At 43.9% G+C, this 21,968-nt stretch overlaps 1 long non-coding RNA gene and 1 pseudogene across 1 annotated transcript in view; both read right to left on the bottom strand.

Moving 5' to 3' along the window:
- Nucleotides 1–21,424, bottom strand: part of LOC106782315 (uncharacterized) — a 29,326-nt gene extending 7,902 nt beyond the window's left edge. The window contains exons 1-2 of the long non-coding RNA XR_011429443.1: nt 21,358–21,424; nt 20,206–20,297 (exon numbers count right to left, since the gene is read on the bottom strand). This is a non-coding gene — a long non-coding RNA (uncharacterized lncRNA). The remainder of the gene's footprint in view (nt 1–20,205; nt 20,298–21,357) is intronic.
- On the bottom strand, nt 12,747–14,204 carry LOC100630179 (programmed cell death protein 2 pseudogene; annotated as a pseudogene).
- Nucleotides 21,425–21,968: the final 544 nt, after the last annotated feature.

The raw sequence follows: 21,968 nt of genomic DNA, 5'->3' as shown, positions 1-21,968 counted from the left end.
TGGTGTAAAGCTTCCAACAACCTAATTGAGGGATAACATTGGTTTTAAATGCCCTGAACACTTGGGTCAGCTGCCAGGGCCCCCTGGGTCTGTCCTTGGCCGTGTATTCCCTACAACCTGTCAAACACATGATCAGTAACTTTGGAGAAGAGAGCAATTGCTGCCAGGTGCCCCTTGGCTTCCTGGAAGTGTCGTGCTTCTCTTTTCCACCTTGTGGAAGGGAACAGGCGGGCAGGCACCCAGCAGGCCAGCCTGCTAGCCTGTCAGCTTGTCCGTGTCTGCACACTGTTAGGCCTGCCTCCAGCCTGATTACAATAGTGGGTGCCAGACTGACCAGTCAAGCAGATGCTCTGGGGCAAACCTTTAAAGCACAGTTGTATAATAGCAATATGCTTGTGAAATGCATACTTAGGAAAACAGTCCAAAAGCAGGAAAATGTGCAGGCAACACCTGGATTAAGAGGTACTTTTTTAAACTGTTTCCTTTGCTACATGACCATTGTGTGATGGGATTTGGTATCGGTGGCGGTGGTGACGGTGGTGACGGTGGTGATTGGTGGTAGGGTGGTTTGTGTGTGTGTGTGTGTGTGTGTATGTGTTCCCAATACTCTACAAAGGAAATGTTCTGTCTCTCCCTGATGTGCTCACATCTGGGCAGGCACAGTACCCAAATTACAAGACCCATTGGGATGTGATACCAGATTCATAGGTTGGGGTTAGGGAGAGGGAGTTGCAGTCACCTTGAGGTCATCCCAAGGGGCTGAGAAAGAAGAGGAACCCCAGTGTGCTCCACGTTGGCCTGCACATCAGTCCCCGAGATGACCCAAGACTATGTTAGATTTCACAATTCATGACTAAAACTGTGCTAGATTACTAGGAATTAGAACTAAAAGTAACCTTAAGAGATCATCTAGTCTGACCTTTTAAGTTTGTAAGTAAGGAGACGGAGGGTCACAGACTTGGGTCTAAGATCACGGAACTCTTTCTGTACAAATCAGATCTTGGACCCAGTGTTCTTTCCTCTACAGCTGCATCTGTTATATACAAGGCCACATGAGGATTCTGAAGAAGCGGAAGAAATTTCCGGGCTTCAAGGAAAAACCCAAACATGTCCCTTGGTCCACAACTCAAGCTCCCTGGATGGGTTGGGCACAGATGAAGTGCCAAGCCTTTCATCTGTAACGGTCTCTGTTTGACAGGTGATGCTGGATTTCCTGGTTCTAAAACATCACACACACAATGTCCTACTGCAATCACAGCTGCAAGAAGAATATTCTATCAGGGGATAGTTATTGTGAAAATGAGTAGGAAGTTCATGAAAATTCTTTGGAGTGCTGCCTTTTACACATTTCCGTTTTAGTTAAGATGTGACTTGGATACTGGACAAAGCTACTTGACAACTGCTACAATACTGATTTCTTCCCAATGTCTAAGACATATTCTATTGTGAGGTCATTCTTTTCTAAATGTACCCCAAAGCTGAGGCATTCCCTTGAAAACAAACTCGCTCATACCTTTGTTTCTTAGAGGTTTCCCCTCCGTCCGCAACCCCTCATGTTTTTCTTAAGGCATGCTTGCCAACACATACCCAGAGAAGCTTATTTTGTGCAGTCTATTTCACTCAAAATGCTTCATAGTTGTTTTTTCTCTTAATGAGATATAATTCACATGCCCTACAATTCACCATTTAGAAGAGTACGAGTCAGTGGGCTTTAGTATATTCACAGATGCAACTATCACCACTATGTAATTCCAGAACATCTTCATCATCCAAAAAAGAAACCCCCCCACCATTGGCAGTCCCTCCCCATTCCCATCTCCCTCCAACCCCTGGCAACCACTAATCTTTGTCTCTATGGATTTGCCTATTCTGGACATCATACAATACGCGATCTTTTGAGTCTGGCGTTTTTTACTTAGCATAACGTTTTGAAGGGTCATCCATGTTGTAGCATGTCTCAGTGCTTCATTCCTTTTCATGGATGAATGATATTCCATGTATGCATATACCACATTTGTTTATCCATTCATCAATTGATAGACCTTTAGGTTGTTACCAGTTTTTAGCTATTAAGAATAATGTGCCTAGGAACATTCATGAGCAATTTTTTGTGTGTTTGCATGTTTCTCCTGGATATATACCTAGGAACAGAATTGCTGGGGCATGTGGTAATTCTATGTTCCTAATCATGTTGAGTTCTGCCTAAGGATGGACATGCTTTCAAATTTGCCCAGAAGGACAAGATAGAACAGAGATCAGGCAAACCTCAAGGATTTTGTACTTGTGCACCATATAAAGTCTTAAAATTGTAGAGTTTTAGAAACGGGAGGACTGTAGAGATCTAATATGACCCCATCAGTTTACAAATGAGGAAACAAAGGGTCTTTGCTTAATTAGCAATGTTCCGAGATCACTGTATCAGTTAGGGCTGATGTTCCGCTGCTGGTAATCATGGCTTCTAGTAAAATAGGCTAGTCCAGGCTGTGTAGCACCCCAATGACCTCTTTCTGCTCTATTGATCACTGCCATTGGCTTTCAACCTCAAGCTCTCCTCAGGCTGCGGGATGCTCACCGCAGCTCTGGTCATGATGTCTGGGTTCTAGACAAGAACGAGAGGGAAAAGGGAGGGAAAAAGGCACTTCCGGCTGAGCAAGACACTTGAAAGATCTCTGTCAGGAGTCCCCCAGGGACTTCGATGCATTTCATGGGCCACGTTTCTTTCAGGGAAGGCTGAGAAAAGTAGTCTTTTAGACGGGTGTGTTATGCCCTCAACAATTCAGAGGTTCTGTTAGGAAAGAAGTGGAGAATAGACACTGGATGGGTAGCCAGCAGTTTCTCCCGTAATTAGAGTGGCTAAGAAGTGGCATTAACCCAGATCTCTTGCTCCTCTTCCAGTGTTCTCTGTAGACATAAGTTTGCAAAATGTTCCATGCTGAGAGCCCTCATTTTCTAAAACAGAGAGCTGAAGACTGAGTGATAGATTTCTTGATCCAGATTTCTGAATCAAACTGTTTACTCTCTTGCTTCTAGGCATTTCTAACTTACAGTCAACTGATGGCAGCACATATCCATGACGTCTAGGGAAATTCCTTTCAATGACCTATAATGCAATGTACACGTCAGATTGTCCTGATCCTGAACATTTATTGGTTAAAGTGATGGGATATTTTTTCATGAATATGTTCACTGTGACTTGCAAACCTGGTCTCTGAGAAAGAACCAAGACTACTTTGGTGAATTGCGTGGGAGGAGAGGGCACCAGGGTGAACCATAGGCATGAGCAGCCATGGGACCACCTGGTTCACACAGATGAAATTGTGGGACACACCTGTCCAGGAAGAAATTGGTAGACATCAGAGACTAATGCAAGCAAAGGCCTAGAGGACCAGCCAGTGCCAGGGAATCTGTGGGATGCTCACATCCAGAAGTTGCTGAGAATCTGAGAGGTCAGCTGAGAAGGATGAGCCTTCAGAGGTTAAGACAGGAGGATTCAGGTATTAAGTAGTTTAGATCTTTCAGAGATAATGCTCTGAAGAGCAAACTATACCTAAGTGAGCCAGAATCTGAGAAGCAACTTTTCAGCTTCTGCTCTCTTTTAGATCTCTGGGTAGATAGGCATGATTTTAGGATCTCATTTACAGGAAAAGGGAAGGGAATCAACATTTACCAAGTGCCTATTATGCACTAGGAATGTTACCTTAGAGACTCCAGTGGAGAGTGGAGAGAGAGCCTGATTGTGTCATTTATTAACTTTGGGACCTTTAACAAATAACTTCACCTCTCTAAATCCCTCTATAAAACAGAGGTCCTAATATCTTCTTGAACAGAGGATTAAATGGCATTAAGGTATGTATAGTGATAAGAAAGTGATAATAGCCAGGATTTATTGAACTTGTGCTCTTTGTTACACATTTATCTCATTTTATCCCCTCAGGAATACTGTGTAGTTTGAGTGCTTTTGGTTGTGTCTGACATCAATTAAAAATTTGCTTACAAAGGGTTAAGGTTGGGAAATTACTGGTTCACATAATTAAAAAGTCCGGGAGCGATTTTTCAGGTTTTATCATGACTACATCTGGAGCCTCTAAATAAGTTCCCAGAACTTTCCCCTTCTCTGTTACTCTCTTGGCTCTGCATTCTTCTGTTTTGGCTTCATTCTTTGGCAGGATCTCCCCACAGAGTGGCAACTTTAGGTTCATACCACTCTATTGCTAGAGAGCAGAGAAAAGAAGAACCCAGACTGGCCAGACCTGTGTCATGTGCCCATCCCCGAATCAGTCATGTGGTCAGGAGAAAAGGGATACTGACTGACTAGCCTGGATTACATGACCTCCTAGGAGGTGGACGGGAAGGGCGGAGTGACGGGCATTCTCATCCTTTAGGGAATTGACAGTTCCTAATTAAGTAAATTGCCTCCAAATCATCCAGCTGTAAGTGGAGGACGTGGATATAACCCCAGGGTTTTCTGACTCCAAAGTGCTTGATGTTTGCAATTTAACACCAAAAAAACTGGTCGTAGTCAATTAAAAAGAGCTATCCAGAGCAGTAGCTGAGATCGAGGACCTGATTCAGAGATAGCAAATCTTCAGAGCTTCCATCTTGCCTACAGGCTCAAGTCTAAATTAAAGGCACTTGACCCCTTTACTTCTCAATATTCTCTTATTACTTTCTGTATGAATCCTCTTCTCCAAATGAAATTACTGCACTTCCCATCTCCCACTTTCACCATTGCATACGCCATTCTCCCTCTCTAGAATATCCTATTTCACTTCTCTTCCCCACCTGCTTTTCAGTTCTTAAAGCCATGTTAAGGTTTTACTTTTCCTGAAAAAACTTTCTTTACTCTGATGCATTATGCGGCACATTCATTGCATTTTTTGTTATAATAAAGCACAGTCCTAGGAGTCAGGCAGCTCAGTTCTGGTCCTGACATTTTCATTTCAATTTTGGCTATTGTTCCTTGGTTCTCCATTACGAGTATTTTTTACTCCACTTTTATCTCCACTACTGACTTATTTGAGTTTATGTTTTTAGTGGTTGCTCGAGGGCTTGTAATATAAATCTTTGATTTACCACCATCAACTTTCAAATAATGCTATCCCACTTCACACATACTGTGAGATCCTAAAAACAGTGTGCTTCCATTTCCCCTCTTGTCTTCCATGCTTTTGTAGCCATATTTCGAAAACTCAACTATACATTGTTTTTGGTTTGCATTAAAGAGTTATTTTAAGAGATTAAAAATTAAGAAAAACATATTTATCCACATATTTGCCATTTTAGGTCTCTTTGTCTCCTTGGATGGATCGCATTTCCTTCTGCCTGAAAAACCTCCTTTAACATTTCTTGTAGTGCAGATCCACTGGCAATGAATCTCTCAGCATTTGTTTGGCTGAAAAAGTCTTTATTTTGCCTCATTTTTGAGAGGCTTTTTTTTTTTTGGAGGAAGATTAGCCCTCAGCTAACTACTGCCAGTCCTCCTCTTTTTGCTGAGGAAGCCTGGCTCTGAGCTAACATCCGTGCCCATCTTCCTCTAGTTTATACGTGGGACGCCTACCACAGCATGGCTGCCAAGGAGTGCCATGTCCGCACCCGGGATCCGAACCAGCGAACCCCGAGCCGCCGAGAAGCGGAACGTGCGAACTTAACCGCTGCGCCACCGGGCCGGCCCCTTGAGAGGCATTTTTGCTGGATGTGGAACTTTAGGTGGACAACTTGTTTTCTGTCAGCACTTTAAAAACGTCATTCTATAGACTCTTTACTTGAGCTGTGTAAGCCAAGAAGTCATCAAGATTATCAACTTTGTTTCCCTATGTGTAATTTTTTTTGTCTAGTTGCTTTTAAGATGATCTCTTTATCACTATCTTCCAGTAGCTTTAACAGGACTTGCCTTGGTGAGGTTTCCTTTATGTTTATTCTAGTTGGGATTCATTGAGCTTCCTGAATCTGTGAGCTCATAGTTTTCATCAAATCCATAAAATTTTCTACCAAAATTTCTTCAAATATTTTTCCATCGCCCTACCTTATTCTGGGATTCCAATTATACGTATTTTAGACTTCTTGACATGGTCTCACAGTTACTGATGATCTGTTTATTTTTTGTTCAGTCCTTTCGATCTGTGCTTCAAAGTTTGACTCCTATACCTTCAACTCACTGATCTTTTCTGCAGTGTGTAATTGCTATTAATCTCATACAAGTATTTTTCATCTAAGATATTATATTTTTAATTTGCAGAAGCTCTATTCGTGTCTTTTAAAAATATTCCGTTTCTCTCCTCTTTGTGTTCATGTTTTCCTCCACCTTCTTGAACGTGTGGAGCATATAATGTACTAGCTGCTTTGTGGTCCTTGTCTGCTCATTTTATCATCTTTGTCATTTTTAGGTCTATGTCTATAACAGATTTTATTCATGGTTATGGGCCATATTTTCCTGCTTCTTTGTAACTTTTCATTGGATGCCAGACACTGTGAGTTCTATGTTGTTGCCTGCTAGGTTTTCTTGTAGTCCTTTAAATGTTGCTGGACTTTGTTCTAGCACACAATGACATTGCTTCGAGTCAGCTGGATGCTTTTGAAACTTGCTTTTAAGTTTCACTAGGGTAGGTGCAAACTATTCTTTGGTCCAGGGATAATTTAACCACACTATTAAGGCAACGCCCATGTGTCATGAGGTGCATCCATTCTAGCTAATAGGAACACAAACCATTCCCAGCCCTGTGTGAGTTCTAGGAATTGTTTGGACTATTGCTTTTCAGTTGTGCTTTCCCTATTCTCAAGTAGTGTCTAATCTTGCATTCTCAAGTTAAAGACTGGAGGCCCACCTGGCTTGGGCTCTCTGAATTCTAATTTCTCTCCTCTCAACTCAGTGAGAGCACCAAGCTCTGTTTGGGTTCCCTTCTCTGCACTGCAGCCCAGAAACTGCCTCCACAGAGTAAATTGGAGCAATCACATGCCAACTTCATTTGTTTCCCTTTTCTCAGTGGCCGCTGTCATGCATTGTCTGATGTCCAATGCCCTGAGAACCATTGTTTCATATATTTTGCCCAGCTTTTTAATTATTTTCATCAGGAGGGTAAATCCTATTCTTGTTGCTCCATCTTGGCTAAAAGTAGAATTCCTCTCTTTATTTCCTTTTGATTAAGATATGTTTTATTGGGGCCAGCCCAGTGGTGCAGCAATTAAGTTCACACATTCTGCTTCTCAGTGGCCCAGGATTCGCTGGTTCGGATCCCAGGTGCGGACACAGCACGGCTTAGCAAAAGCCATGCTGTGGTGGGCATCCCACGTATAAGGTAGAGGAAGATGGGCATGGATGTTAGCTCAGAGCCAGTCTTCCTCAGCAAAAAGAGGAGGATTGGCAGTAGTTAGCTCAGGGCTAATCTTCCTCAAAAAAAAAAAAAAAACATATGTTTTATTTCCTTCTATCTACTAATTCTCTTGTGACAATATCTGTCCTGCTTATTTGCTCTTTTATTTCTTTTAGTTTAGACTTATGATTTTTAAATTTTTACCTTTTTTCTGAGTTCTTTTACTTATTCATAAATATTTCTTTTCTCCAAGGATCTCATTTCAGAGTTTTTCTAATTTTAACATAGTTTTCCCCTCATATCTGTCATCCTTTTCTTGATTTTTTCTTTTTTTAGCTAATCTGTAATTTTAGGTTACAGTTTTCATCAGTTTGGATCTATTGTCTTTCTGGCACACTTTCATCATCTGTAGAGAATTATTCAGCCCCTAATTCTTCTTGCTTTTATTAACAGTTTTGTTTGAATTTGATCATGGTCCTTTTCTGTTGCCCATTTTTTAGTGAAATAAGTTTTCTTATAGTTTTAGGAGTAAGAGAAAGTCCAGGATGGTTTAAGAGCTGTGTGGCTCTATAGCTCCCCCTTCTGTTGTTTTCAGAAAGTGATGATTTTTTTAAAAGCAACCTGCTCTGGGAAATCTGCATCAATGCTCCTCCTTCATTTTTTACCAGAATCTTCTTTTTCCTTTGCCACTATTAGTCCTATCCTCCGTATTATAGAATCTGCTTCCAGCTGTTTTTCCTCACTCTAGGGCTTGTTCTGACAGGGAACTTTTCCTTTTTAGGTTGAAATTTCATAGGGTTAGTTTCTTGGTCTGATTTTTTGGTGGGGAGGGGAAGGGAGGATGGTTAAGGGAGATTCAAAACTATGGTCCCACTGCCACTATCTTCCAAGTATCCTAGAATCTAGTCGTTTCTAAAGTCTCCTAGCTTCAATTGTCATGTTTCTATTTCATTATCCATTTATTTCAGCACATATTGATTTGGTACTTATACTATGTGCATGACACTGTGCTAAGAATACAAATATGAATAAACATACTCTAGCCTTCGAGGAGTTTCCAAGCCAGTGGGGGAGACAAATATAAACACAATTAAGTACAACCTGGCTGTGGGAAATGCTGTGAAGTTGTTATGGAAACACAGAGGAGACATCAACTAATTTCTCATTGGTTTGAAATCAGGGCAATTTTCATAGAGGAAGCAACATTTGCATCCTCCCAAATTAGAAGATCAAATGCAAGTTTCGTAATAATGAGAATCAGGCTTCTTGTAGGAGGGCGGACTGATTTAAACAATGGCTCTTGAAGCAGCCAAGATCTGTTATTAAAGAAAATGCAGCTATGTAATTAGCGCTGTCTCCTTTACAGAGCTGCGTGCTTCTCGTCATCATCATTAGCCCGGGTTCTTTTTTCTTTTATTTGTTTTCCTCTTCCCCTAGCAATTTTGACAGGTCTCTGGGAGGAAGACAGCATGGCTGTTACTTGGTGTAGGTTCTATCTCTTTCTCTTTGTAGGAGATGTGCCGCATTATAGCTTTCCATTCTTCTGCTGACAGAGAAGTCCTGCACTGAGCATTTCTGCCTTCTTGACCTGTGACGTTCAGCCCAGCCCCGCACCAGCCCATCACCTGGGCAGGCTCACAGGCTGGCTCCCCAGCTGGCATTTCCCACAGTCATGCCCCTTTGTTTGGACATTCTCATAAAAAGCCAGCAGGTTGATGTGTGTGCTGACACAGGAGGAGGGCCGGCTGCCAGCCACCCCGCTTTTACCCAGAGCAGTCCTTGTGGGCAGGTCTTCATTATACAGCACCAATGTGTGTGTCTTGCTTCTACTCACAAGAATGAGTTTCCCCCGAATTTTTTAGTGTTGAATCCTGTATTCAATTAAGCAAGTTTCAATTTAAAAATTTAAAAAGACATAGAAGATGTGGTTATTTTCTTGAACTAGCAGGATTTCTTCAGTCCATGCTGTGAAGGCTGCGGCCAGGAGGTGAGAGAAAGAAAGGTGTGAGCTAAGGAGGACCTTGTGCTCCATGAGCCCCAGTAGTGGCCATCCTGGAGGGGGAGGCTGCAGGAAGACCTGCCTGCAGCTGGTGACTGAAAGAGGAGGAGGAGGAAGAGACTTCGGAGTCCAGGAGAGAGGGGGTCAGCAGCCTTCCCAGGGCCCCTCCCTCCTGTCCTTCTGGGTGCCTGCCACCCCCACGCCAGCTCCCTTAGCCCGTGCCCGGACCTTGAGGCAAGTCACTGCAGGATCACCACAGCTCCTGGCCTCTGGGCAGTCACTGACACCCCCAACTTCTCATCCAGGTGAGGAAATCCTTTTTACAAGATAGTTCCATAAGATGAGGTTAGAAACTTCCTGGAGGAAATTAGAAATGCTAAGGCTTGGAAGCAGAGGACTTGTAAGCTACAAGATTCCGATCCCAACTCAACGGTCTCACAGATTGTCTCGGTGGTGCTGCTCACAGGGCTCGCTCCACTTCCTCTTCCTGATGTCAACCCCGTCTGAGCCCGGCACCGAGCAGACAGACTCAGTCATTCCCGTCACAGTGGACCTGGGATGGAGTGCTCAGTCCCCCAGGCACCAGCTCCCTTCTTTCTCTCACCCCTGGGCACGCCTGAGGCTGGACTCCTGGTCTTGGGCTGCCCTGGGGGTTCTGTTTTTTTCCCTCAGGTATCTCTGGGTCACTGGGGAGGACGACACTTCCCCTCTGGATAGTCAGCATCTCTCTTTGGGGCTTCGAGGCTTCTTGAACAAATCCTTCAGCTGCCTCCATCCTGGCGCTGGCCTGGCGTTCCTCCCCGATCGGTCCTACTTCTGGGCTGTGCAGCTTCCCCTCACACAGCTCATCATCCCTGAGAGTTGCAGCTTTTAAGGAGGTCCCTCCCTTTGTCCCAAACGGGCTGGAGTCTGGGCCTGATTATGCTAGAGATTATGGGGACTCACCAGGAGCACCTCCGTTCCTGGGAACACACCGGCCTCCCAGTGGCTTGACAACCAGATTCTTCTCACATCCTAGTTTCCTTATTCATATTTAAACCATTCACTAGGTCTCTAGTTCCTTCTGAGTGGTTTCTCTAGCTTCTAGCTTATACGTCCAGCCATAAGAGGAAAGAAGTCTTTTGCTACCTGTTCTGTCAGTTACTCAGAACATCAAGGCACTCTGCCACCAGGGCCCAAATGATAAGCAGGCTTCATTCCACTTATAAGCCATGTGACTCAGGCAAGTTACTTGACCTCTCTGGGCTTTCATCTCTGCATCTATAAAATAAGAATGATCATTATGCCTGCTCCATAAGGTTCAATTCAAACGCAGCACCTGGAACAGAGCATGGTACAGAGTGCTGCTAGATACTATCAGCGGCTGTCGTCATCATTGTTGATAATGTTAGAGGCAGTGCAGGAGAATTGTTGCTTCTTAAACATAGCCCCTCCCAGGAGGCATAGCTGGAACCCAGGTTGGAGAGCAGGAAGATGGTGACACCACATGGTAACTGAGTGGGGTGGGGCGGGGGAGGGGGTCATGGACACAGGAGTCTTGCTGTGGGTACTCTGAAAGTATGAGGTTGAACCCTATGAGATTGCTGACTGGGGGGAAACCATCCATTTCTGTTGTGTAGCCTGACATGTAGCCTCAGGCAGAGGAGACCTGGGGCAGTGTGGGCATCTCAGGCCTCCCAGCTCTTCTCACTGGTCCCAGCTCTCCCGATGACTCATCACTCGGCGAGAGCTCCTTCACTGGAAACAGCCTGCTCCTCAGCTGGCATTTTGTTAAAATGCAGATCCTGACCAGATGGGCTGGGGTGGGGCTGGAAAGTCTATATTCCAACAGGCTCCCAGGGGCTGCTGCTGCTGGAGCGTCCTGTGGGGAATAGGGCTCTAGAATGTTGTCGGCAGAGTGCTAGGCATCCCAGCTCTGGAGATCCCAGAGTTAATCTTTCCCTTGCAACATTAGCAAATTAAAACAAAATACAACAAAGCCCCAGAAGGGCCCGTGGTGTCTGCATCACACGCCCCCACTCCCACCTGTCTGGACAGTTTCATCATCCACATTCTTTGCTGCGAACCCACTGAGCCTATTAGAAAGGATTTCTTCCTTCCTTCACTGACCATTCATTCCGGTTACTGAGCACCTGCCATCTAAGAGACACTGCACAAGGAAGAAAAATCCCCACCACGCTTTGAAGTGCAGTTGAATGATGGGGAATGAAAACCTGACCCTGTTACTTCTCCTCTTACAATTCTCTTGTCTCCTCACATTAAAAAGTGCCAGTGCCCTAATATGGCATTTCTAGAACTAGCTGAAAGCAGGCCTATGCCCTCGCTGACAGCTCACTCAGCCTCATACCCTATGGTACTAGAAGCCTGTCCCACAAGCGCCTGCTCAGAGCCGATGAGCCTGGGCTCCTTCCCCGAGCGCCCTCCCCCTACAAACACTCGTCCCACGTGGTCACTGGTCAGTCATAACCCGCTTGCCCCCTTCAGGATGCAGCTCACCACCACTCCTCTCACAAGCCTTCTCTGAACACCCAGGTGGGCCTCCTACACCCCTTTGGTTCTGATCATTTTATATTGAAATTCTGGTTCTCTCTCCACCGTAAGTTTCTCAAGTGTAGAGAAATGTCTCAGTCGTTTCTCCATCAACGTAGTTTTGCTGAACTGACTTTTAACTACCACACCACCTGGTTGAACTCCTGCCTGCAGGTTCTCCCATCTGAGATGCCCAGGGACTCTGACCTGCTTCTGACTCATTAGCTTCGGCCTCCCAGCAGCTGGCAAAGGGCTGGGTTGGAGACTGCTGAGGAATGAAAAGAGTTCCCGGTGAATGTGCGTCATCCGTGGTATGTAACATTTTACAGCCCAGCTGTCAGGACCGAATCCGTGAACCCCTGCAGGACGGGACAGGCTGAGGAGAATACGGAGCAGGCAGGGCACGGAGGACGGGGGACACGTACCCAAGTCTACCATGACCATGTTACACTTAGAAATAGAGCGACTGGGAATTCTAGGTGTGCTCCCACCCTGGAAAGCTCCCAGCTCCAGGTGTAATGAGATGAAAAGGGAATCCAAACGCTTTGCAGCTTCTAAAACTAGTCCTATCTTACTTCGCCTAATGTTTGAAATCTCTAATCTTTCCTCATTGGCAGCTTTTGTAACCATTTCACTCTTATGTCATTGAATTGTTAAAAATCCATTCTTTCTTTTTATGAGAAAGGGGTTTTGGAAAATATTTTATTTTCTTGCTCCTCTCTTGAAATCACAACCCCCATTCAAAAACCACACATGCACACACAAACCAACAACAACACAAAATAAAGACTTTTTTTTAACTTAATTAGGCACATAACCCATTTTTATTGTAGAAAGAAATATATATAAGTAAAACGATCATTTCACCTCGTCCAACCATTCCCAGGTAAGCAGTTCACACCTAGCGTGTATCTTTCCAGATTTATTTCTGTGCACATACACATGCATATTTTTACAGAAATATGATCATACAATGAATACCATGTATAATGGTACCTTGGGGTCAATTTAGATTTATATCTTGGCGTCTATATAGGTCTGTATCGTTAAGACTGCGTAGCCTTCTGCTGTATGGATGTACAAAATTTCTTTAATTCCTTGTCACTGGACATTTTGTTTCACTAATATTTAGACCTTGTAAACCACATCTTCGTACCTCTGTCTCTGGTATAATTATCTCCTTACGACAAAGGTCTAGATGTGAAATTGCAAGGTTAAAAAGATTATCAGCATTTTTAAGGCTTTGTGATGTTGTCTTGAAGGTGTATCGTTACCTCTTGCTTCCACACAGAGTCCTCTGTGTAGCTGGTGCCCAGTCTGCAGTTTTCTGCACAGGCGAAGCCAGCCTGGCTGCCCAGGACGATGCTCCCGCCCAGTCTGCCAGCCTGTGCGCAGCTGAGCAGCTGAGACATGACCTGGAATTCAAATGTCCTCTGGGCACCACAGGGGCAGTCTGGAATCTCCTGTTCTTCAGGAATATTTTCTCCAGAAATCCAGATGGCAGCAATCCCTCTGCCATGTCTGAGACTCTGTTCTGGTTCAAGGACTATTTTAGTTTTAAACTTCCGGAAAGTTTTCTCTTCCCTGGACTCATGTTTTGCTCTGGAACCCAATTCTTCTTCAGGCGCTTCTCCTGTGTGCCCGGGAGTCTCTGAGTCATCTTCCTTTTCCAAAACTTCAGGCATAATCTCACCTTCTGTTTCTATTAGGATTTCAAATTCTGGGGAGAGGAAGTTGCGGTCCGGAGCTGCACGGTCCACACTACCTGATTGTGTCCAGCCCTGCTCACATGCCAGTCCCAGCCTAGAGTCTCATGCTCCCGGCTGAGTGATGTGCCTGGTGACAGCTGGAGCATGCTTTGGAGCCGAAATAGCCACAGACTGCAGAGATGGGCACCAGGCTTGAGCCTCAGGCACGGATTCGCCTGTCTCTGAGGCAGGACCTCAAAAAGTGGCTCATGTGGGTAAAAATCATTTTTCCTGGGTAGCTGACTCATAAAAACTCGCAGGCGGGTGCAGCAGGGCGGCTGGCAGCAGAGGAGGAAGAGGCGGGGGGAAGGCGGCGGTGGCTGTCACCGGCGGCACGAGGTGAGCGTCCCGGCCCAGACGAGCCAGCTCAGCGCGCCACCTCCTCCGCGAAGCCAGCGGCGCAGACCCCGCCCGGGCGGCCGCCAAGGGACACGCGGGGAGCCGGTGCGGGGCCAGGGCGGGCCCGGGCCGTGGCCCACCGCCTGACTGGAAGGCACCAGTCCCAAGACATTCTTCTGTCTTATGAAAGAGAATCAGCAAAAATGTAACATAATGGTTTGAGGCCGTCAGCTTTGCAGGGCGAACTTGTAAATCTCCACGAAAGCGTCTTTTCAGGGTCATGACGACAAAGGGGTTTGTATGTTGCGGTGTTGGAGTGGAGGGGGAAAGAGACACTATTAAATCCACTTCTGATATTTTGGCATTGCATGGCTTTTGTAATTCAAATGCCTGAAATAAAAACATTTTTTAATTCCAGTGGAAATGACATCAGTCCTTCAGCATCTCCAAGAATACCTGACGTTTGTTTCACCCACTGAGCCATCGGCTATTCTGATCCTTGGCTCTTTCCCATGTTCCCCCAACTCTGGGCCCTCATTGCAAACGTTCTGGCAGTCCTGGCCGCGGGGTAAGAGCAATGGTAAATTGGAAGAGAGTTCTGATTTTGAACAGGATGGTAACGTGGTGTTAGCGTGACAGCTTGCGGTGGATAATCTGGTGATGCTGGCAGGACAGATCCAAGGGGCTGGAAACGAATCAGAGAGCTCACCCAGTTCACTCAGCTTTCTAGCTCATAAATGAGCTATCTTGGGTGGCAGCGCTTGGCTAGCACATTCTAGTTTATGTATCATTCGCATTACTCATTTTCTGAAGACTCCCATGGCGGCCAAGTGAAGGGAAAAGGCGAAACTCAGTAAAGCACACCTCGCAGAGGTTATGGAAGGAGCTGGACACAATGTCACAATCTCCATAGGGCCTCGACACTGGCAGGATGGGAAGCCTGGCTGGTCCTTTGCCTCTCCTTCCTCCGTGTATCACCGAACAAACAAACAAAAAAGCCTCTAGGCTAGGGTTGAAATTATGGAGCGGGGCTGTCATGGGTTTGCAGGCCAGAGTTAAGGTCAAGCCACCGTCAGGAAGGCTGTGGAAAAGAGAGTGCTTTACATGGACCACAAGTTAGCTGGCGTCTCCAGTTCCCACTAACCACGACGACTGTGTCTTCCGTAGTAGCTGGCATCCAGTGTGTCAACCTCAACGCCAGCCTTAGAAGCTGTGTTCGTGCCACCAGTACCCGACTTGGGAAAATCTGGAGTTGGTGAGGTGGCTGCTAGGTTCTTAAAATTTGACCTAGATCTTATTTGGGGGGTGTTTGTGTGTGCATGCGGATATCTTTTTTACCTCCCTTCTCTCCTCACACTCTCTTTTAAGTTTACCCACAGACTTACCATTTTCACTGTTCTTCCTTCTTTTGTGTATACCTGAGTTTCACTCTGGTTTCATTTTCATTTAGCCTAAAGAATTCCTAATGATTCTGGTCGCCAATTCCACTGTGTGTGTGTGTGTGTGTGTGTGTGTGTGTGCTGGGGAGGGATGTCTCCCACACCACTACCAAGCAACTCTCCAACACCAGGTCAGTGTCCTACAATTCAGCTCAATTCTGACACTGTCTACCCGGAGACAGCATCTGTCTATCTCTATCTAGCACTGTCTGCCTCCCTTCTCCACTAAAGATGCCAATGGCAGGTCCAGGTTGGCACCTGTGCTTCTGGCTATGGATTGGAGGTTCCCACAACCCCTCCTTGGGTTTGATTAACTTGCTAGAGCCACTCACAGAACCCAGAGAAACAATTTACTCACTAGATTGCTAGTTTATTGTAAAAGGCTGTAACTCAGGAACAGCCAGATGGAAGAGATGCATAGGGCAAGGTATGGGGAAAGGACGTGGAGTTTCCACGCCCTCTCCAGGAGAAATACTATCCCCAAATCTCCACGTGGTCACCAACCTGGATGCTCTCCAAACCTTGTCCTTTTGCGCTTTCATGGAGGTTTTATTACATACGCGTGATTGATTAAATCATCAGCCATTGGCAATTGATTCAACCTTCAGCTCCCCTCCCCTCCCTGGGGCTCAGGGAGGTGGAAGTGAAAGTTCCAACCCTCTATTCACATGGCTGCTTCTCCTGGCAACCAGCCTTCATCCTCAGGTGTGGTCCAAAAGTCACCTCATTGACAAAAGAGGACACATTTATCACTCTCATCACTTAGGAAATTCCAAGAGTTTTAAGATCTCTGTGCCAGAAAGGGGACAGAGACCAAATATATATTTCTTGCTATAAATCAGAATATCACAATTTCTTTAACATTATCTTGTAATGCAGGTCTACTGTGATACATTCAGTTTTGTTTATCTGTAAATGTCTTCATTTCACTTTCATTTTTGAAGAATGTTTTTACTGGATATAGAATTCTAGACTGACTTTATTTCAGCAACTTCTCTACATATTCCATGTCTCCTGGTTCGCACTGTCTACGATGGGAAGTCAGCAGACATTCGTGTCTTTCCCCATACGAAACATGTCTTCTCTAGCTTCTTTGAAGATTTTCTTTACCACTGATTTTCATCAATTTGATTATGTTACGCCTTGCTGTAGTTTTCTTTGTGTTTATCTTGCTAGACTTTGTTGAGATTTTTGGATATATAAATTGGTATTTCTCATCAAAGCTGGAAAAAATGTTAGCCATTATATTGTAAAAATTGTTCTGCCCCCACTCCTCTCCTCTTCTCCTCTGGAATTCTAATAATATGTGTGTTTGATATTGTCTCACAGGGAACCGAGGCTGTATTCGTATTTAAATCCTCTTCTTTCTGTGCTTCAATTTGATAGCTTCTATTGCCCGTCTTCAAATTCACTGCTTTTTATTCATTGTCCAGTCGTCTATTAAGCTCATTCAGTAAAATTTTCATTTCAGATATTGTATTTTCAGTTCTAAAATTTCATCTTATTTTTTTAATTGAAATATCATGCACATACCATAAATCCATTATTTTGATACCTACCATTTGTCTCCTCACTGTGTTCATGTTTTCCTTTAAATCTTTTAACATATTTATAACAGCTGTTTTAAAATCCTTGTCTGAGACTTACATTTTTTTGTCTGTCATTTCTGGGTCTCTTTCATATTGCCTTGATTTTTTTCCTGATTATGGGTCACATTTTCTTCTTTACATCTCTAGTATCTTTTATTTGAATGTAGGACATTGCAAATGTTTCATTTTTGAGCATTTGAATTTCGTTATCTCCTTTTAAAGAGCGTTGGGCTTTGTTCTCCCAGGTAGTTAGTTTACTTGTAGATCAGCGTTGTCCTTCTGAGGCTTGTTTTTAATCTTTGTTCGGTGGATCTACAGTAGCCTTTATTCCTTAGGTGTGACTTTTCTGGAATTTCTACTGAATGTTCTGGGTATTCACTGAGATATCTCCGTGTGGCTGGTCAGAACTCAAACGTCTCCAGGCCTGTGCAAGCTTTAATTACCCGGTAGTTGCTCTTTTCCCTGGTACTTGCTCTTTGCATGGCCTTGTGGAATCTCACCTGTACCTCACAACATCACAACCTAGCTCAGCCAAAACCTTCAAGGGTATCGTGCAGATTTATGGAGCTATTTCTTTGCTTGTCTTTGCAAAGTCAGCCTCCCTCATTGTTCCAAACATCTGTCTCTGCCTTCTCAGCTCAGCAAGACTGCTGTGCTCTGCTTGGGTTCCTTCTCTCTGTAACGCAGTTTAGAAAGTCTTGCAGGCAGAAAGCAGAAGTGATTGTAGGGCTCACCTCATTTGTTTTCTCTTTCTTTCATAAGTTAGAGTCCCTGCATGTCTATTTTCCAAGGGCTGAAAACAGTTGTTTCATACATTTTATCCAGTGCTCCAGTTGTTTATGGCAGAAGGGTTAGTCTGGTATCAATTACTTCCCATACACTCTTTAATGAAGCTTTTTTTTTGGTTATTATGTGGTAAAAACAAATAGCACATTGGTTCTGGGGAAAGTTTTCCATGCCTTTAAAAAATAGCTGGGCAAAAATAAATAGTGCCTTTTCTGCCTCCGAAGACATGTGATGCCAGGAATTGTTGCCGCAGCAACCATTTGGCACCATGAGAGAAGCCCATCCCTCACTGGACAGGCCAACAGACTAGAAAGAGAGAAAACACCTGGGTCTGTGATAACATCAGTGAGATGATGTAGTTAACTAACTCTGACACTGCCCTAGCTCTAAACTAGCAGTTCTGATTTATTTTGGTCTCAGGGGCCCTTTGCACTCTTAAAAATTATTGAGGACCCCAACAAGCTTTTGTATATGTGGGTTATACCTAACAATATTTACCAGATTATTAATTGAAATTGAGAACATTTTAAAATATGTATTTATTAATCCATTAAATTAAATGGATAGTTAATCCATTATAAAATCTAAAACCCATTACATATTAACACAAATAACACTTTTATGAAAAATGATATTTTATAAAACAAAAATAACAGTGACATGAGTGGCATTGTTTTATTTTTTTGCAAATCTCTTTAATGCCTGGCTTAATACAAGAGAACTTAATTTTCATATCTGCTTTTACATTCAATCTGTTGTAATATGTCATTTTGGTAGAAAAACGGTAACAAAACCTGGCCTTACCCAGATATGTAGTGGGAAAAGGGAGGAGGATTTTTATTCCTGTTCAGATAATTGTGGATATTCTTCTCTGGTAGTACATCAAAAACTTAACAAGTGGTAGTTCCTTCAAGGTTATTTGCAATGTGGAATCTGGAACTAGCTCCACAAATGTTTTATACTCTATTAAAGAGCTCAGCAAACTTTTCCATAAAGCGTCTGATAGCAAACATTTCCCCCTCTATGGGCCATGCAGTTTCTGTCACAACTACTCAGCAACGCCAGTGCAGCACATGAGCAGCAGAGACAATACAGGGACAAATGTGTGTGGCTATGCGCCAATAAAACTTTATGTACAGGACCTTTTCTGTAACAAACTCTTTGTAAATAACTCCTGACTCCTGCTCTATTACACTGAAATCCATTGGTCCATCTTGCACTTGGAATGGATGATTTTGATCACACAGATCCCCTGAAAGGGCTCCAGGGACCCTCAGGGGTCACTAGACTGCACTTTGAGAACTGTACTTTACTATTTTTGTTATATAAGTTGTTGTTTGTTTTTACTGAGATATAAGTGACATATAAAATTTTATTAGTTTCAGGTATACAACATGTTGATTCAATATTTGTGCATATTGCGCAATGATCAGCACAGGAAGTCTAGTTAACATCTATCACCACATAGTTACAAATTTCTTTGTGTGATGACAACTTTTAAGATCTATTCTCTCTGCAACTTTCAAACACAATACACTATTATTGACTATAGTCACCATGCTGTACATTACATCTCCAGGACTTATTTATTTTATAATTGGAAGTTTGTACCTTGTGACCACCTTCACCCATTTCTACCACCCCCCACCCCAGCAACCACCAATCTGTTCTCTGTATCTATGAGTTCGGTTTTGTTTTGTTTTAGATTCCACATGTAAGTGAAATCATACAGTATTTGCTTTTCTCTGTCTGACATTTCAGTTAGGATAATGCCCTCAAGGTCCATCCCTATTGTTGCAAATGGCAAGATTTCCTTCTTTTTTATGGCTGAAGAACATTCTCTCTATATATATACACACCAAATTTTCTTTATCTATTCATCCATCGATGGGCACTAAAGTTGCTTCCATGTCTTGGCTATTGTAAATAATGCTGCAACGAACATGGGGGTACAGATATCTTTTTGAGTTCGTGGTTTTGTTTTAGTCAGAAATACACAAAAGTAGAATTGCTGGATCTGAGATATGTTTTTTATTGTTAACACCCCTTTCAGTTGGATCTTCTGTTGCTTACAGCCAAAATCATGCTAGCTGATAACTTCCTGGGTACTTTCTCAAGCCAGGTATAGGAACACCAGTTTCTATCTGGGAGTCTAGAAAATGGCAAACTCAACCACATCCCCTCCCACCAGTTTGGTGTGCCAGCAGTAGAGGAGAAACAGTAAGATGCATGTCCAGACTGAGAGGTCCGGAGGCAGCCCCTGGGAGACTCACCAGGCCCCAGAACGTTGCAAGAGAGCTTCAGAAAGTTTTCCACGATTTCACTGGGAAGGACAGAGGTAGCTGAAAGAGGGCCCAGAGAACCAGAGTCCTCATTATCTAGACAATGGGTGTATAAGTCAGGTTCTCCAGAGAAACAGGACCAATAGGAGATATATAAAGAGATTTAGTATAAGGAATTGGCTCACACGATTGTGGAGACGGAGAAGTTCCATGATCTGCCATTGGCAAGCTGGAGCTGCAGGAGAGCTGGTGGCATAGCTCTAGTCTGAATCTGAAGGCCTGAGAACACAAAGAGTTGATGGTGTAAGTCCCAGTCTGGGGGTAAAAGAAGATTGATGTCAACTCAAACAGTCAGACAGAGAGTGAATTCTCCCTTCCTCCATCTTTTTGTCCATTCACACCTTCAACAGATTGGATGATGCCAACCCACATTGGGACAACAATCTGCTTTCTTCAGTCTACTGATTCCAATGTTAATCTCACCCAGAATCACCCTCACAGACACACTCAGAAATCATCTTTAACCAAATATCTTGGCACCCCATGGTCCAGTCAAGTCGACACGTAAAATTAACCATTATGATGGGACAAGACAGGATATATCAGCATGGACTTTATAATGGGAGACACAGGGGAATGCGGGTACCTGAAAAGGTGTGAGCAGGGATAGATGACAGTGAAGGGGGAATGCAGGACACCCCTCTCTTGCCTGCTCTGGCATCATGTGCACCTTGTATAATTTAGAATCAACCTCAGAGAGAAGTGGGGAGGATGAAAATCCTGAACTGACTCAAGGTCTCCTGAATTGACAAAGATTAACCTACATTGACTAAGTTGAAGTTGTTTCCATCAAAAATAATAGGGGATCACAAGGTAGAAATTAAGGCCAATTTTAGGAAATTTAGGAAACTTTAGAAATTTTTTCATAAACATATAGTTTTAGTTTATGAACTAAAAATACATGTTCCATAAAAATGGACACCATCAAATCCAAAAATTTTGCCAACCTGATGAAAAATGATATCTCAGTATCATTTTATTTATATTTCTTAATTATCAGTAAAGACAAACATTATTCATACTGGGGGCATTATTTTTAAATCCACCACAGAGCTTTTGAATTCGGTGCAATTAACATTTACAATATAGGATACCCTAGACATAATACTTGGCTTTGCTGGCTATTAAAATCAACAGTGAATACCCCAGAAAAGCTATCAAACATAAGAGAAAGAAAAGCCTGCTCTTAAAGGGCCCGTGCACAAATTCACCCATTCTGGAAACCAACACAAAATCTCAAGAAAGAAAGGTGTGTAGCTCTTCAGTAAAAGGGACTCACATGATTGGCTCTGAGCACATCTCAGAGAGGCAAGAGGTAGCTGAACCTACCTTCCCAGGGACTAAGACACTGGTGGGAGCCATTATTGTGACATAGTACAGGCATGCTGACACTGATGCTGGCAGATGTCATAGGAGTTCTTCCCCTGGCCTGTTAGTGCAGGGGTTTTCACTAATTTAACCCAGCTCAGCCATGGCAGGCAAGCCTCCCTAGTGACTGGCCCTGCCCACCAGCAAGCCCATGAGGAACTTGTGGGCTCATGTAGGCAGGGTGTGTGGGATCTCTGCAACAGGGCGAGTGGGTCTTCCTTGGTGGGGTGGGGTGTGCGTGTGGGGCAGGACTGTGTTGACAGGGTATGTGGGCCCGCAGGCGGTGGTGCTTATCAGTGACAGTAGTCTTGAGCTGCTGGCCTTCTCAAACAGCCACATAGATCAGCCCCACCTTCCAAAGCCTGAAACAATTGCATGCTCCTGTGCCTGGGGCCGGCCCCACCCAGCTGTGCTCCTGAGAGAGCTGCCAACAGCCTTGAAGGCCAGAGGCCTACAGCAATCATGAGCCCCTCAGTCTAGCAACCAGCCATACTGGGGGCCTGACTCACTTAACAGCAAAAT

Source organism: Equus caballus, chromosome 20, assembly GCF_041296265.1.
Source record: "Equus caballus isolate H_3958 breed thoroughbred chromosome 20, TB-T2T, whole genome shotgun sequence".
NCBI classification, from domain to species: Eukaryota; Metazoa; Chordata; class Mammalia; order Perissodactyla; family Equidae; genus Equus; species Equus caballus.
The sequence above is the reverse complement of the archived record's forward strand: the minus strand, read 5'-3'. Positions and strand labels throughout refer to the sequence as shown.